This window comes from Aulonocara sp. 'chitande type north' Nkhata Bay, linkage group LG23 (assembly GCF_057382095.1).
Source record: "Aulonocara sp. 'chitande type north' Nkhata Bay isolate Kocher_YH1m ecotype deep benthic linkage group LG23, A_spYH_male_GT1.1, whole genome shotgun sequence".
NCBI classification, from domain to species: domain Eukaryota; kingdom Metazoa; phylum Chordata; class Actinopteri; order Cichliformes; family Cichlidae; genus Aulonocara; species Aulonocara sp. 'chitande type north' Nkhata Bay.
This window is the reverse complement of record NC_141365.1, coordinates 46,722,924-46,738,579: the sequence shown is the minus strand read 5'-3', so window position 1 is coordinate 46,738,579 and position 15,656 is coordinate 46,722,924. Positions and strand designations below refer to the sequence as shown.

Here is a 15,656-nt window from a genome sequence, read left to right as displayed (position 1 = left end):
CAGACACAATAACAGTACTTTCATTGCAGTAAATATATATGGTTACAATAATAAAACTGAAAATGATAAATTACTTGACTCCTTAGAAGAAAGAATTAATTGCTGGCTCTCCAAATACCCAAATTTGTACCAATTGGGAACTTTTTAAATTTGAAGCATGCAAATTCTTGAGAAGATATGGGAGTCAAATTGCTAAATTAAGGAAAGCTGAAGAACAAGAAGTAATAAGCAGAATTGCCTCTTATTACCAGAAGTCTCCAGAAGAAATCTCAGAGGAAGATAAATTAAGTTTACTAGAACTTCAAAATAAATTGGACGGTTTATAACGACTCAAGGCTGAGGGTGCTTTCATAAGATCCAGGAAGAGGTGGCTGGAGGAGGGTGAACAAAATTCTGCTTACTTTTTCAGACTTGAAAAATACAGATCAAAAACAAACTCTATTCATCAACTAAATATTAATGGCATTGTCTCTGACAATCCTGGAGAAATTTCACATTTCTGTGCCGAATTCTATACTAAACTATACAACTCAAAATATAATGAGGCTGTCTCAACAGGATTTTTCAATAATATTAAAAACCTAAAATCTATTGTTGTGGAAGATAGAAGTTATTGTGACAGCCCTCTGACTGTGGAGGAAGTTTGTGATTCCATTTCTGCACTTAAGGCCAATAAATCTCCCGGCACAGATGGTTTGACTGCAGAGTTTTATAAATCATTTTCTAATCTCCTGGCTCCATTTTTACTGCAGGTTTTTACAGAAAGTATAGAGAATAACATCCTCCCTCCTTCTCTAACTCAAGGTCTCATAACACTTATTCCAAAACCAAACAAAGACTTACTCTTTATTGATAATTGGAGACCCATCTCCCTGCTCAATAATGACTATAAGATTATGGCTTTAATACTTGCTAACAGAATTAAAGAGGTCTTGGAAACAATTATTGATGAGACACAATCGGGCTTTATGAGAAACAGACACATTTCTAATAACATTAGACTGGTTTTGGATTTACTTGATTACTCTGATTTGGTATCTGACAATAGCTTCATTCTCTTCCTGGATTTTTATAAGGCTTTTGATACAATTGAACATCAATTTATTTTCCACTCTTTGGAAAAATTTGGCTTTGGCAAGTTTTTCTGTAAAGCTGTCAAAACCTTATACACAAATGGCAATAGTTCTATTAAAATGATTAACGGCTCCACCCCGAGATTTGACCTGAAACGTGGTATTCGCCAAGGATGTCCTATTTCACCATATTTATTTTTACTTTGTACACAAATTCTTGCAACTAATATTTCAAACAGTGTTGTACAAGGAATCACCATAGCTGATAAGGAGCTCGTCATCAGCCAGTTAGCCGATGACACCACACTCTTCTTGAAGAATGCAAACCAAATCCCTCCAGCTCTTACTGTGATTAGTGATTTCTCTGAGGCCTCTGGTTTATGCCTAAATCTAAAAAAGTGTGAGTTACTAGCATTTAAAGACTGCCCTGCAAATACTATCTGTAATATCTCTGTTAAACAAGAAGTCACATACTTGGGACTGTTAATATCCAAAGACCAAAAATCAAGATTCTCTTCAAACTTCACTCCAATTATACAGAAAACCCTAAAAAAGTTCAACCAGTGGCTGCAAAGGGACTTGTCTTTGAAAGGTACAGTGTTAATTACTAAAGCAGAAGGGATATCCCGATTAACATATGCTGCTGTCTCCTTACATCTGGATAAGAAAATTAGTAAAGATATTGACCGTATGCTCTTTAATTTTATATGGAAAAACCGTACGCATTATATTAGAAAAACTGTTGTGATGAATAAGTACGAATCAGGTGGGCTTAACGTTTTAGACTTTTCTACTTTAAATAACACTTTCAAAATTAATTGGGCCAAACATTTTCTTAAAAACCCTACCTCTATCTGGAACTTTATACCACATTATATTTTCTCTCGTTTTGGTGGCTTTAATTTTGTTTTAAATTGTAATTACAATGTTGAGAAACTCCCTGTAAAGCTTTCATCCTTCCATAAGCAGGTCCTCTTAGCGTGGACCCTCATTTATAAACACAACTTCTCACCTCACAAATACCTCATCTGGAACAACAGAGATATTTTATATAAAAATAAATCACTTTTCCTGGAAACTTGGGTCCAAAATGGGATCCTATTGGTGGCTCAGCTGGTTAATAAAGAGGGACAACTACTTACTTACAACGACTTTATTGCACTATATAATTTTCCAATCAGTGTTCAGGAATTCTCAATGGTGCTTGGTGCCATACCCTCAGGGACTTTAATATTATATAAAAACACTGACAGCTCAATATCTACCTCAGTCACTCTCCCTCAGGGGTGTCAAACTCAAATACACAGTGGGCCAAAATTCAAAACTGGAACAAGGTCGCGGGCTAACATTAATATTTACTGAAAAAAAAATCTTCCTCCAGATTTAAGAATGAATCTCTTCTTATGGACTCAAACAAGTTTTTCTGAAAAACTGAATATGGAACAAGCAAAGCTTAATACTAAACAATATATATATTAGCTGTATAATACCAGTAGGCCAGCTCTAATAATAATTTGGTATGGCTTCGCGGGCCAGAGTTTGACACCTATGCTCTCCCTGATCCAGCTGAGTCACCAATAGGAAAAATCTGCTTTTCACAGGAACTTGGTAACAGCAATAAGAGAATACGTAGTTTATTCCAAGAAGATATCGTCTCTCTCCCATATGTAATATCTTTTTTTTTTTTCTTTTTTTTTTCTAAATGACATCAGAAACAGCAGTATGCGACATTACGTGATGGCAGAGCTTCAGTTCATCCTTTGTCATTTTTTTTTTTTTTTTTTTTTTTAAATAAATAGGACAGGGGGAGTGAATGAGAGAAAGAGGGGGAGAGAAAGAAAGAAAACCAAAGGGGAGAAGAGACGGTGAGAAGGGGGGGGAAGAGAGAGAAAAAAAAAAAAAGAACTCCTGTGTCACCTGTATGGAGAAAAAAAAAAAACAAAAAAACAAACAAAAAAAACAAACAGAGGAGACAGCAAACAACAAAGAGCAACATAATAATAGAGAAAACAAAGCACCATCACAATAAACTAGCTAGTCATAGATATCAATATTTACTAAATAATAAACGATATTGTGCAGCACGCAAGATAGACAGCGCACAGTGTGCTTTGAGGCAGCAGCCAAGAAAGCTTTAGTCCGCATCTGTGAATACCCATGTGTGCATACCTGTGTGGATCAGCATGCTTGCATTCCAAAGGTTTCTCCATGTAATGATCTGCTAGGGAGTGTGGGGGGGCCACAGCCCCGTCCTCCAGGGTGTGAAGCGGGTATGGAGGAGATCAAAACTCCAGACATCCAGAGGCCCCCAGAACACAAGAGACCATGGAAGACCAACAGAGGGGCAGCCGCGCCACTGTTCCAGTAAGAGCTGAGGAGAGTCCCAGATGAGGGCTCGCCCAGCAGCCGCGGAGCAGAAGTCAGGGGGAGTTGCAGTGACGCGCCCGTGAGCTCCGCCGGCCCCCAGCTGCGCCTGAGTGACCGAGCCCCAGGCCGAGAGGCCGGGGGCACCCCACCTCCAAAGGGGCCCGAGCGAGCCCCAGGCCCCAGGCCCCGACAAGCGGCCGCCAAGGAGTGAGCCGGTGTGTACCCGGACGCCCACCCCCAGACACAAAGAACCACCAACACACCGACACCTGAGGGAGTCCGCCACCGGCAGGGGAAGTGGTGGTGGGTGGAGATAGGCCTCCAAACCTTGGAGGGCCTGAGGTGTCCCCAGAGAGGTGGCGTCTGATACCCAACCTGACATATAGACACAGACATACAGGCACACACAGACACAAACATCCATTCCCACCCTCATGCTCTCATATGCACTCACTCCACACTCAACCAACGTGGAGACAGACATAAAGAGACGCTGTACACACAATCACACTCCCCAAGCGTACTCTACAAACCGGGTCTAGGTACCCTTGCCCCTGGAGGGGGGAATTGCACCCAGACCCAGGTGGTGTTACCCTTTTCCCTGCGGTGGGGAGAGGCAGACCACCCCGACTCCGCAGCAGCAGGGAGGCCCCACACCCCAGACCGCAGTCGGACGGCCAACTCCTCCTACTAGCCCTCCCGCTCCAGCAGGCCGCAGAGAATGGGGGTGGGAGAAGACTCCAAACCTCCCTCCACCCGCTCATTGTAGTGTTGATGCATGTGTGTTCTAAGGTGCAATTAAAACCCAGGAGGGCATGGAGCTACCTGCCAAGGAGCAGCAGGTAAGCGCATAGTCCCTCCTGCTAACCCTCAATGACTAAGTGTATTTAAAATTGAGAGGTGGGCAACGACGTCAGGGGTGAGGTATACACCCTGATGGTGATTTGGACTCCGTGATTGTGCCCACCCCCAAGATCCTATATGTATGTGTAATGAGAGTGTGAATAATGTGAATGTCTAAGTTGTGGGATAAAATTGAGGCAGAGGCAGCCAGAAGGGGACAGGGGGGGGGGGGGGGGGGTAGCCTCCTCTGCACCCTGGTGACATACCCCCACTCCAAGGCCCTGCATGTGTGGGTGGTTGTGGAGGAGCGGGAAGAGGGAGGCAGCTGGAGATGGGGAGGGAAGGAAGGGAGGGGCAGGTAACCCCTCCCTGGGGCCAGCTCCCCCGCTGACCCCAGTAGGCACTCCCACCCTCCGCGACCCGCCAGGAAAGGGGGGCCCAGGCCCATCAGACCGGGGCCCAGTGCAGTAGCGCCCCCCGGCTCCACAGAGCCCTGGACAGTCCACCCAACCCCACCACAGAGAAAACTGCACCCACCCCACCAACCACACATCTTCCAGACTACATAAGACGGTAAACGCCCAGGCTGAGATCTTCCTCCACCTCTCCTGTATCTCCCCCTCCTGCAGAGAGTTCCTGAGAGAAGAAAGCTCCTGCCAGATGTGACCATCCCCCCCACCAGTTGAAGAGCCCCCCAGGCGGCTCGATGCACCGGCGGCACCCTGCTCCAGGGCCGGGCCCCCATGCACCCACCCGCCCACAACCCCGGCAACACACCAACCAGGACCCGAGCCCCCGAGGCCCGGCCCGGGCCCCCGCCCAGAGACGGAGCACCCCCAGAACCTCACGCCCATCCCGGACCCACCCAGGGGCAGCCAGGTTGCCAGGTCAGTAACCCACGTCCGTCAGCACAGACCCTCCCCTAGCCCCGCTGCACGCAGCCGCGAGGAAACAGTCACCTGAGAGCCAACAGAGCCCTCAACCGGACGTGACCGCTACCCCGGGTTGAGCCCCCCAAGGAAGATGCCTCCGGGGAACCCCCCGACGCCCTAAGCCTGTCCCTACCCCCTCACCAATCACAACAGTGAAGGCGGGACCAAACTATGACCCCCCACCCCCACTAGGTGATGGAGCTGATAAAAGGGGCCCAGAGCAATTGATCTGATGTGGTGGCAGAGGCTGTGTCAAGACTAATGTAATCTAATAGATAATTTCTATATTGGTTAGAATTAAGATTATTTTTATTTTTCCAGTTCATGAGGACTGTTTTCTTGGCTATGCATAGGGCAGTGAAGATCATATGGGCTATATTCTTTTCTGAAGTGACATTATCTAAGCTGCCCAGTAGACACACTAAGGGGGAAGTTGGAATGTTACATTTCAGACATTTTGATAAGTCTTCACATATCTCGCGCCAAAACTTTTGCACTGGTGGACAGAACCAAAGAGCGTGGATGTAATTGTCTGGTGTATTGCCTTGACAGTGTGAGCAGTTGTTGGAAGATGTAAAGCCCATCTTGAACATCCGATGACCTGTATAGTGCACTCTATGAAGTATTTTGTATTGTATTAATTGCAGACTGGGATTTTTAATTAATTTAAAAGTTTTTAAGCAAATCTGAGACCAGAAGTTTTGGTCTAGGTTGACTGATAAATCTGCTTCCCACTTTGCAGTAGGAAGGGATATTGATTCATCTAATTTAGAAAGTGTTCTGTATATTTTAGATAATAATTTGGGGGATTTAAGAGTAAGAAAATGTGCCGCACTTAGTGGTGTTTGTAATTCAACTTGACTGAGGTTAAATTTCTTTTTTACTATGGATTTAATTTGTTGATATTCTAAAAACCTTGTCTTGTTGATCCCATATTGTTCAACTAGTCTGTCAAATGGAATAAATTCTGTTCCCTCTAATATATGTTCTAAGTATTTAATTCCTTTACAACTCCATTCTGGGAAATTAATCATATTATTGTTTTGTAATATGTCAGGGTTATTCCAGATAGGTGTACGTTTGCATGGGATTAATGAAGACTCCGTTATTTTTAGAAACTCCCACCATGCTGTTAGAGAAAAGCTGATGTTGATACTTTTAAAGCATTCATGTCTTTTGATGTTTGAGCTAATAAATGGTAGGTCTGAAATCTCTAGATCCTTGCATAGTGCCTGTTCAACATCTAGCCAGGGCTCAACTAAGAAGGTATGTTTTAACCATTCTGAGATGAACTGAAGCCTGTTGGCTAAGAAGTATTGGTGAAAATTAGGCAGATCTAATCCTCCTCTATCCTTGGTTCTTTGTAGCGTTTTTAAGCTAATACGCGGGGGTTTATCTTTCCAAAGGAATTTGGAAATATATGAATCCAGAGATCTGAACCAATCTTGTGATGGTTTGTTAGGGATCATCAAAAATAAGTAATTTATTTTTGGCAAGATCATCATTTTTATAGTGGCGACCCTTCCCATGAGTGATATGGGTAAAGATTTCCATCTAGTCAGATCGCCTTCTACTTTCTTTAGAAGTGGGATGTGGTTTAGTTTAGTTAAGTCTGAAAGCTTAGGAGAGATATTAATACCTAAATATTTAATATTTCCGGATTGCAGTGGGGCAGAGGAAGAATTATGGAAGGAGCAGTTAATGGGGAGAACTGTAGATTTTGGCCAGTTAATTGAATAATCTGAAACTCTTGAAAACCAGTTTATTAAAGTAATTACCTCAGACAGGTTGGTTTGTGTGTTTTGCAGAAAAAGCAACACATCATCCGCATAGAGACTGATTTTATGTTCTATGTTCTTACATTTTATGCCCTTAATTGTTGTAGCCTGTCTAAATGCTGCTGCTAGAGGTTCGATAAAAATTGCAAAAAGTGAGGGGGAGAGTGGGCATCCCTGTCTGGTGCCCCTCAGGAGACAGAAGCTGGAGGATGTCTGGTCATTTGTTCTGATACGAGCCGTTGGGGAATTGTATAATATTCTTATCCAGTTTATGAAAGAGTTTCCAAAACCAAATTTGTGTAAAGTTGCGAATAAAAATTTCCAATTAACTCTGTCAAATGCTTTTTCTGCATCTAGAGATAATATTATGGCTTCGATGTTTTTATCGTATGAGTAGTCTATTAAATTAAGTAATCTACGAGTGTTTGTTGAGGAGTGCCGACCTTTTATGAAACCAGTTTGGTCAGGATGAATTAAGAGGGGGGTCATTTTCTCTAATCTCTTTGAGAGAGCTTTGCAGATTATTTTAAGGTCTACATTTAAAAGAGAAATTGGACGATAGCTTGAGGGAAATAAAGGGTCTTTGCCTGGTTTTAGCAGGAGACTAATGTTGGCAGAATTCATATTTGGTGGTAGTCTGCCATTTTCCTCGATTTCCTGCAACATGTCGTGGAATACTGGTGCCAAAATTGTCCAGAATTCTTTGTAGAATTCTGCAGGGAAGCCGTCTGGACCTGGAGCCTTATTATTGGGCATACTTATCAGGGCTTCCTGGAGTTCACTTGGCGTCAGTGGCGAATCCAATTCCATTGCTTGACTGTCTAGTAATTTTGGAAGAGTTACGTTGTCAAGAAACAGATCAATTTCATTTTTAGATGGGTTTATTTGTGGTGAGTATAAAGTTTCATAGAAATCCCTAAAAATGTTGTTTATTCTTCCAGGATCATATATTGTGTTCCCCGATAAATCTTTAGCAGCACATATAGTTGTTTTTTCTTTATTTATTTTTAGCTGGTTAGCTAGAAATCGACCTGATTTGTTACTGTGTTCAAAATTCTGCCAGCGAAGTCTTTGTATAAGGAATTGTGTTTTTTTATTAATAGTTTCATTTAATTCTAGTTTTGTTTTGCATATTTTGTTCAATGTTTCCTGATCTTGGTGGGACGCGTAGGCTTCTTCTAGTGATTTGATGTTTTTTTCTAATTCCTGAATATTTTTGTTTTCTTCTTTCTTTTTGTGTGATGAGAAAGAAATTATTTTACCTCTCATCACAGCTTTCCCTGCTTCCCATAGAACAGAAGCAGATATTCCGGGAGTGTCATTAAAGTCTAAATATGAAGTCCATTCCTTTTTAAAGTATTTAATAAAGTCTTCATCTTTAAGTAGTGATATATTAAATCTCCAGTTTTTACTTGGCGTAGTATTATTCTTGTGCATTAGTGTTAAAGATACAGGAGCATGATCGCTGACAGCTATAGGATGAATCTCAGTGTCTGAAATGTCACACAGCAGTGAGCTGCTGACCAAAAAATAATCCAGACGAGAGTAAGAGTGATGAACATGCGAGAAAAAAGTATATTCCTTACTGGTGGGGTGAAGAGAGCGCCATGCATCGCAAAGACCAAAGTCGTTCATATACTGTTTGATTATATTTGTGGACTGCCAATTACACTGAGTTCCTGTTGTGTTGAGCCTATCCATTTCTTCATTTAGTCCAAGGTTGAGGTCACCGCCAAGAATGAGTGTGCAATCAAGGTGTTCAGAGAGTGCACTAAAAAAACCGTGGAAGAATGAGGGTTCATCAACATTTGGACCATATATACTAACAATACATAGTTTTTTGTTCAATATTGATAGTTTAATAATTAGAAATCTACCCTCTGGATCTATAACTGTATCGAGTACTGTAAAATTAACATTTTTATGTATTAAAATTGCTACTCCCCGTTGTCTAGAATTATAACCGGCTGCAAACACGTTAGGAAACTCAGGTGTTTTAAGTTCATTTAAACCTGTGACAGGTTTGTGAGTTTCTTGTAATAAAACAACATCTGCCTGTAGTTTTTTAAGCTGGTTAAATATTTTTAACCATATGTAATATCTTATTGGAACCGATATGTTCCAGATATCAAGTGGAAGACAGTCTGGATGGTCCCCCATAAATATTTGATTGTAAATAAGGTGAAAGAAGTCTCATTTAAAATTCTACATAAATGTTATCCAGCCAGTCACTACATGGTAAAATTTAAAAGGGACATTAATACTAATTGTACTTTCTGTGGGGATCATCCAGAAACTGTGACACATCTTTTTTGGTACTGTTCTTTTACACAGAGATTCTGGAGGGAATTTAGCAGGTTTGTTATTGTCCATATTTTAAGGGAGTTTTCTTTACGATGGGAAAATTTTTTCTTCACAAATGCAGATACTTTAAAGCTAAACCATGTATAAACAGATGGCTGAATGACTTTAGACTCTGGGCTAAATCGCTGAAACTTGTGAATAACAAGAAAGCCCATAAACTTGTTGTTTTATTTAAAGAGTTTAACCTATGTTAAAAAAAAAAACTCCCTATTTTATAATCACGACTGCCCTTTTTTTGCATGTTATTTTTTGCCTTTGGTTCAAATCCTTCAATGACTGTTCTTTCTTTTTGTGCTAACTCTTTTAGCTTTGTGCTTATTGTTGTTGTTGTTGTTTTTTTTTGTTCGTTTTGTTTGTTTGTTTGTTTGTTTTGCTATAATGCTCAACAGGGGCGGAGCGTGGGGGTGGCTTACTGGGCTTAAGCCCGGGTTGTTTTGTCAGAAGCCCGGGGTCTTTTGGAGTGTAATTTTTCATAGTTAGATGCCTGGCTGACAACTGTATAAAACAAAAAGTACACACAATATTCGAAGCACATAGTGCACACTGTGGGAATTTACGACTGTGCGTGAATCCCCCCTGATATTGGTATGATCCGAGCTCAGGCACTAAGCGACTGAGCGAGGGGGCGGGGCAGCTGCTGCCAGCAGTGAGTGCGCTGTTGGAGAAACGCAGCCAGCCATACTAAGGAGAGCTTAAGTTTGACCAGGTACCAAAGAAAATCATTCGTACTGTACAAATAATGTAAATATGACGGTGCATCACGAAAGATTGATATGAAACTGATCACTTGACCAATATTACGTTACTTGCTCTTCGAGTGAATCAACAAATGGCGAAATGAAAAGCCGAACAAATGCTATTTTTTTAGAGAGTCTTAGCTTACGTGTGTTTATTTCATATTTTCAGTTCTTACCCTCCCCGACTAAATCGGTTTCAGTTATGTACTGAAACATAAGAATGGACATTAGAGGGTTCTTTCAAAGAAAAAACTCAGGTAAATGTTATTTTATATATTATGCTTTGTATGTTGTTCAGTATATTTCTATGCAAAACAAGAGGGATTTCAGTACACAGCAGGATATTCACATTTGTAACCAGATATTTACACTTTAGGGAGAAAACATAAAACATTTTTACTGTACAACATCAATTTAGAGTAAACTTTTGTTTTAGATAAATATTGAAATATCTTTTGAATTAGTTAAATGTCAGAATAAAGAGAGACAGAGCTGTCTATTTATTATCACTTTCATCATATTAAGGAGTACATATACACTAAGTTTATTGTTAATTAATAAGAAAACTCCAGACGATTCCATTCTGAGCTGAAGAAGCTTCTGATAGGTTAGTAGAGTCCATGTGAGTAAACTGGTGACACACCTGTGGATGCATATAAGGCAAAACACAGAGCCTGTTTCTGTGACATGGGAACATCAAGAGATGTCAACCAAAACACCAGGAAAAGAACTGTCGAGCTTCATAAGTGTGGCTCAGTTTGAATACAATTTGGTGCCATTTGCTATTAAGAAATACAGACAGTTTCTCTCTTTACTCTTAAAGTTAACAAATATGTTTTTATATTTATCAATCTAAAAAAATAAACATTTAGTCTGATTTGATGTTACAATTAAAAAAGTGTTTTTATCTGAAGAGTAAATATCTGGTTTCAACTGTATATTTGATGATTGTCAGCACAAAGAGGGAGAGAGAGGAGAACGAGGACAGAACAGATGAACAAGAGCAGGTGAGACACACATGTTAGTCACATGGTTGTTTACCAAAAGTATCAGCGTATCATAGGTCCTCATGTATCTCGTACCTAGTGTTTCTTTTTAGGTTTGTTATTTTTCAAATTCTGTATTTATTAAGTTATGCAGGCTTGTTCGCACAACAAGGCTAAATAATTATATAAACTTTTCTCAATCTAAATAGTGGACTTTGGTAGAATTAAAAAACAAGTGTAGTGCAGGTCTATGATGGTTTTTAGTGCTATCATCTAGTTCTGATTGTGGTTCTGTCTTGGTTAAGTCCTCAGTAGTCCTGATTTTGAACTGTTGTAGTCCTGTTTTAATTCTGGATCAGTTCTGGGTCTGGTTGAATTGGGGTTTAGTCCTCGTGTCTTGATACAGCCCTGACCTTGTTCTGCCTTGCTGCTTAATTAAAAAACTAGTTTAAGGTGTCCTGCACATGTGATATATATTTTTCCCTATATGAAGTCATTCTTTTTTGAACAGAGCCTATTAATCTTTCAGTCATTTCTACCCCCCCCCAAAAAAAAATAAAAATAAAAATCCCACATGCATACTACTCTTTGGGCTAAGCCCCGGGTGTTTCAAATATCTGGCTCCGCCTCTGATGCTCAACCAAGGATGTAACATAATCGGATTAATTATGGTGCCTTGTATGTTATACTGTTGTTTGTAAATAAAGTTTAATTTAAAAAAAAAAAAAAGTTTCTGTCGCCATTTTAGTTTTTAAAAGACGTCGTGATAAGGGCGGGTCTTACTGTGAACCTGCGCGCTCATTGGCTAATAACTTGAGATTGACAAGTCGTTATCCAATGAGCGCGCGGCTTCTCCCAACATAAAGTAGTTTCCTTTGAAAAACCAAAGTCTGATTATTTTTGCCTCCACTGACGGAGCCTGTTGTTCCCGCCACAGAGACACAGTAATGTCAGAGCGGTGTTAACACTCACCTGCCTCAGCACAGCTCTCACTCTCCTCCTGCTCTCTCAGCTAAACTCACTTCCTCTCTACTTACAGGAAACCAGCGCTCAGAGGAGCCGACCGGCCTCACGTTTCACCCACAGACACGAACAGCGTGGAATTATTTTATGTCATAAGAAGAAACATATTCATGTTAACACTCACCTGCCTCAGCTCCACCTTCCTCCTCCTGCTGCTCTGAACGGAGGATCAACACTTTCACTTTCAAGGTTCAAGGTTCAAGGTTCTTTATTTGCCACATGCATAGTTATATAAGTATAACACACAGTGAAATGTAGCCTGACACGCTCCTCGACATGTGCAAAAATTGGGGGGGTAGAGGAAGAACATTATATATATATATATTGGGTGAATGTACAGTAGTAGCAGCAAGCAGGTGAATTCTGTACATTAATATGAATAGACATCTGACTATTTTACAGGATAGACAATATAAACATATTTAAAATTAAAGGAATTTGAAATGTACATTGTTTCACTGCTCCTCCCTAAACACAGAGGATGCTGGGACTTGTAGTTTTTACCTTGTGTGATATTTATGGCTGTGACACTAAATCACAGCATGTAAACTTCCTGCAAACATGTCACAGGCGATAAAAGTTTCACATTAAAGGTGAAATTATTTTTTTGTCTCATGTTCAATAAACAGTGAGCTGGGAAAACTGAAGAACAGACTTCAGACGTTCCCTGCAGAGTTTCTGCTGCTCGGTCGTCTGCATGTTGCTGAGACTGAGCTGATGATGAAGCTGTGATGGGTTTATGGCACGTTTGGTTCTGGAGAAGAGTTTTACTGTCGGTGCAGGTGAAATGATCAGAGGTTACAGCCTCTGGTTAAAGTGGAGGCAGCGATCAGGACGGCTGAGCAGCAGAGGTCTCGAGGGTCCTAAAGTGTAAAAGCATCAGTGTTAGTAACACAAAGATCACAGAATGGGATCATCCACACAACACTAACATCTAAATCCACGGCAGGAACTCTTCCAGTGTCCTGAAAAATCTGTGTGCACGATGCTGAGATTAAAATCTGTCTGCTCATCTTAATGCAATATTTACTAAAGTCTGGTAGAAGTTTTACTGATTTCCAGTCCACTTAGCAGACGCGTGGATAGGTGGTGGGTTGTAGAGCAGACTGAAAGCTTTAAGTTCATCCTCTGATTAAAAACTCAGACCCACAGATACAGGAAGTATAACGCTGGTGTAAGAAAGGAAACAGCAACACGGCAGCCATCTTTTTCCTCCCATGCTGACCAGTGTCCCAGCAGAAGCTGGGGTTTGTTAGATCCTGTTCGATCCAGAGGAAACAGGCTAAAAGAGTCGATCAGGGGGGATCATGGTTTTATTATGTGCTCGTTATGATTGAAGCTCTGGTTGTGTGTTAGAGACAGAACCTGCAGATTCCTCCACTCTGCCTCCTCCTCTGCAGGAATCAGCCTCTTTGCTGGTTTTATTCACCAACGTGAATAAAATCATCAAACTAATCCAAGTTCATTGTGAAATGCCTGAAAATGGAGGAATAAATCTGTCAGTTACCGTATAAAGTTTGAGTTTGTCAGTGTTTTACACGGAGACGGTCGTCAGATGTTGAATGTTTAGCATGAAAGTTCCACATCTGGAGAAACCTTCAAGATTAAAGCCAGTGAAAAGTGAAGAGTTTCTGCAGCAGCCGCACTTCCTGCAAATCTGTTCTTTCAAAATAAAGTGAAAAGTCTAAAATTATATTCACAACAGGTTTAAAGGTGAAGGTGGTCACATGGTTTTAGTGGAATGCCTACGTGGGCGCGTCTGAGTGATTTTGATTCAGATTCGTGCAGCGTGGAGCAGTAAACACTTGTTTTTGTTCATCTGGACTCATGAATGATTCCAGTTAGCACATTTCCAGCCAATGAAACGTAACTACAGATGAAGACAAACACATTTAAGCTGCCTGACTCTCGAGTGTGCACAGCAAAATCTCCAGTGTTAAATTAACACTGGAGAGTGTCTATATGGGTCCACACCTCTGAGTGTTAAATACAACACTGTTGAGTGTTAAATTAACACTTTTGACAGTGTTATATGTTTAAAAGTAACCTAGTCAGTTTTGAAGATTAACAAGATAAGAGATAAGATAAGATAAGATAGAACTTTATTAATCCCTCGGGTGGGTTCCTCTGGGAAATTCGATTTCCAAAAAAAGCACAGCAACGACCGAAGTTACAGTTACAGAATTGTTATATATATATAAATATATATATACACACGCACACACACACACACACACACACACACACACACACACACACATATATATAAATACAGAGACAAATATAAATAAAATATACAAAGGGGATAAATAGAATAAATAGGAATAAAAAATAAAAATACAAGTGAATTGCACATTTCAAGTCTTGAGTCTATTGCACTGTTGACTATTTACAAAAAGTATTGCACAAGGTATTGTACAGTGAGGTGAAGAGGCACTACAGCTTAGTTGTTCCCCCCTCCTTTGTCCTCCTGTTTCCCCTCCCTCTCCCCTCCAGAGAGGAGTTAAACAGTCTGATGGCGTGTGGGACAAAGGAGTTTTTAAGTCTGTTAGTTCTTGTCTTGGGGAGAAGCAACCTGTCACTGAACAGACTCTTCTGGTTGTTTATGGCCGTGTGCAGAGGATGCCTGGCATTGTCCATAATGTCCATCAGTTTCTTTAATGTCCTTTTCTCTGCCACTGTCACCAGAGTGTCCAGCTTCATGCCGACCACAGAGCTAGCCCTCCTGATCAATTTCTCCAGCCTGGAGAAATGGCTAACACTGAGCAGTGCTGATTTTCTAACACTGGAAAATAACTCAAAATGTTAGAAATATTCTACACCCCCCCCCCCCACTGTGAACATGAATTGAATATTCAGAAGACATTTGTTTAAATAGTTCTACAAATCGGAGCTGTTGGTGTGTCCTTGGATTGTGTGGTAATAATATTAGAGCCTGCAATCTTTCTTACTGAATCTCTACTATGAGTCATGTTACCTGAGATTAATTCTATGTTTACCTGTCAGCCTGGACGAATGTGCTGTGTGAAGGAAATTAAATTAAATCAGATCTGAACTGCATACAGTTAAGGAACCTGTTCATATTTGATTGAAATATGAACCAGTGATTTTTTTTGATTGCTGATTCCAAGAGAGTCTTTGTGGAAATCCTGTTTGGCTTTTTGTTATTTTAATTGTCTTTTTCTGTTTTCCAGAACAGTTCTCCACAGTCGCTGTCCACATGGGTCAGTGGGACCAAGAAGCACTCTGCTAATGTGGGACTCTGACCAGCAACATCCAGCAAGACCCAGACAGCGTTTTCTATCTCCCAGCTGGAGTTTTTGTTTGTCTGTGACTAGGGATGGGTATCGAAAACCGGTTCTTGTGGAGAACCGGTTCCCACTGTTTCAATTCCTTGGAACTGTTTGCCATTTTTGCAAACGATTCCCTTATCAATTCCAGTCGCCCCGAATGACGTCACCACATTGCGGAGCATCATTTACCTGGCAGGAAACACGGCGCCTAAGCGGCTCAAACGCTCAAAAGTTTGATTATACTTTACGAGAACGGATGA

General features: G+C 40.9%; 2 protein-coding genes across 2 annotated transcripts in view; both read right to left on the bottom strand.

The window, feature by feature from the left end:
- Nucleotides 1–15,656, bottom strand: part of LOC147302806 (protein NLRC3-like) — a 341,154-nt gene that overhangs the window by 157,783 nt on the left and 167,715 nt on the right. The gene's annotated exons all lie outside the window — the stretch shown is intronic.
- The window catches only part of LOC147302807 (NACHT, LRR and PYD domains-containing protein 12-like), a 291,268-nt gene that overhangs the window by 111,456 nt on the left and 164,156 nt on the right, over nt 1–15,656 (bottom strand). The gene's annotated exons all lie outside the window — the stretch shown is intronic.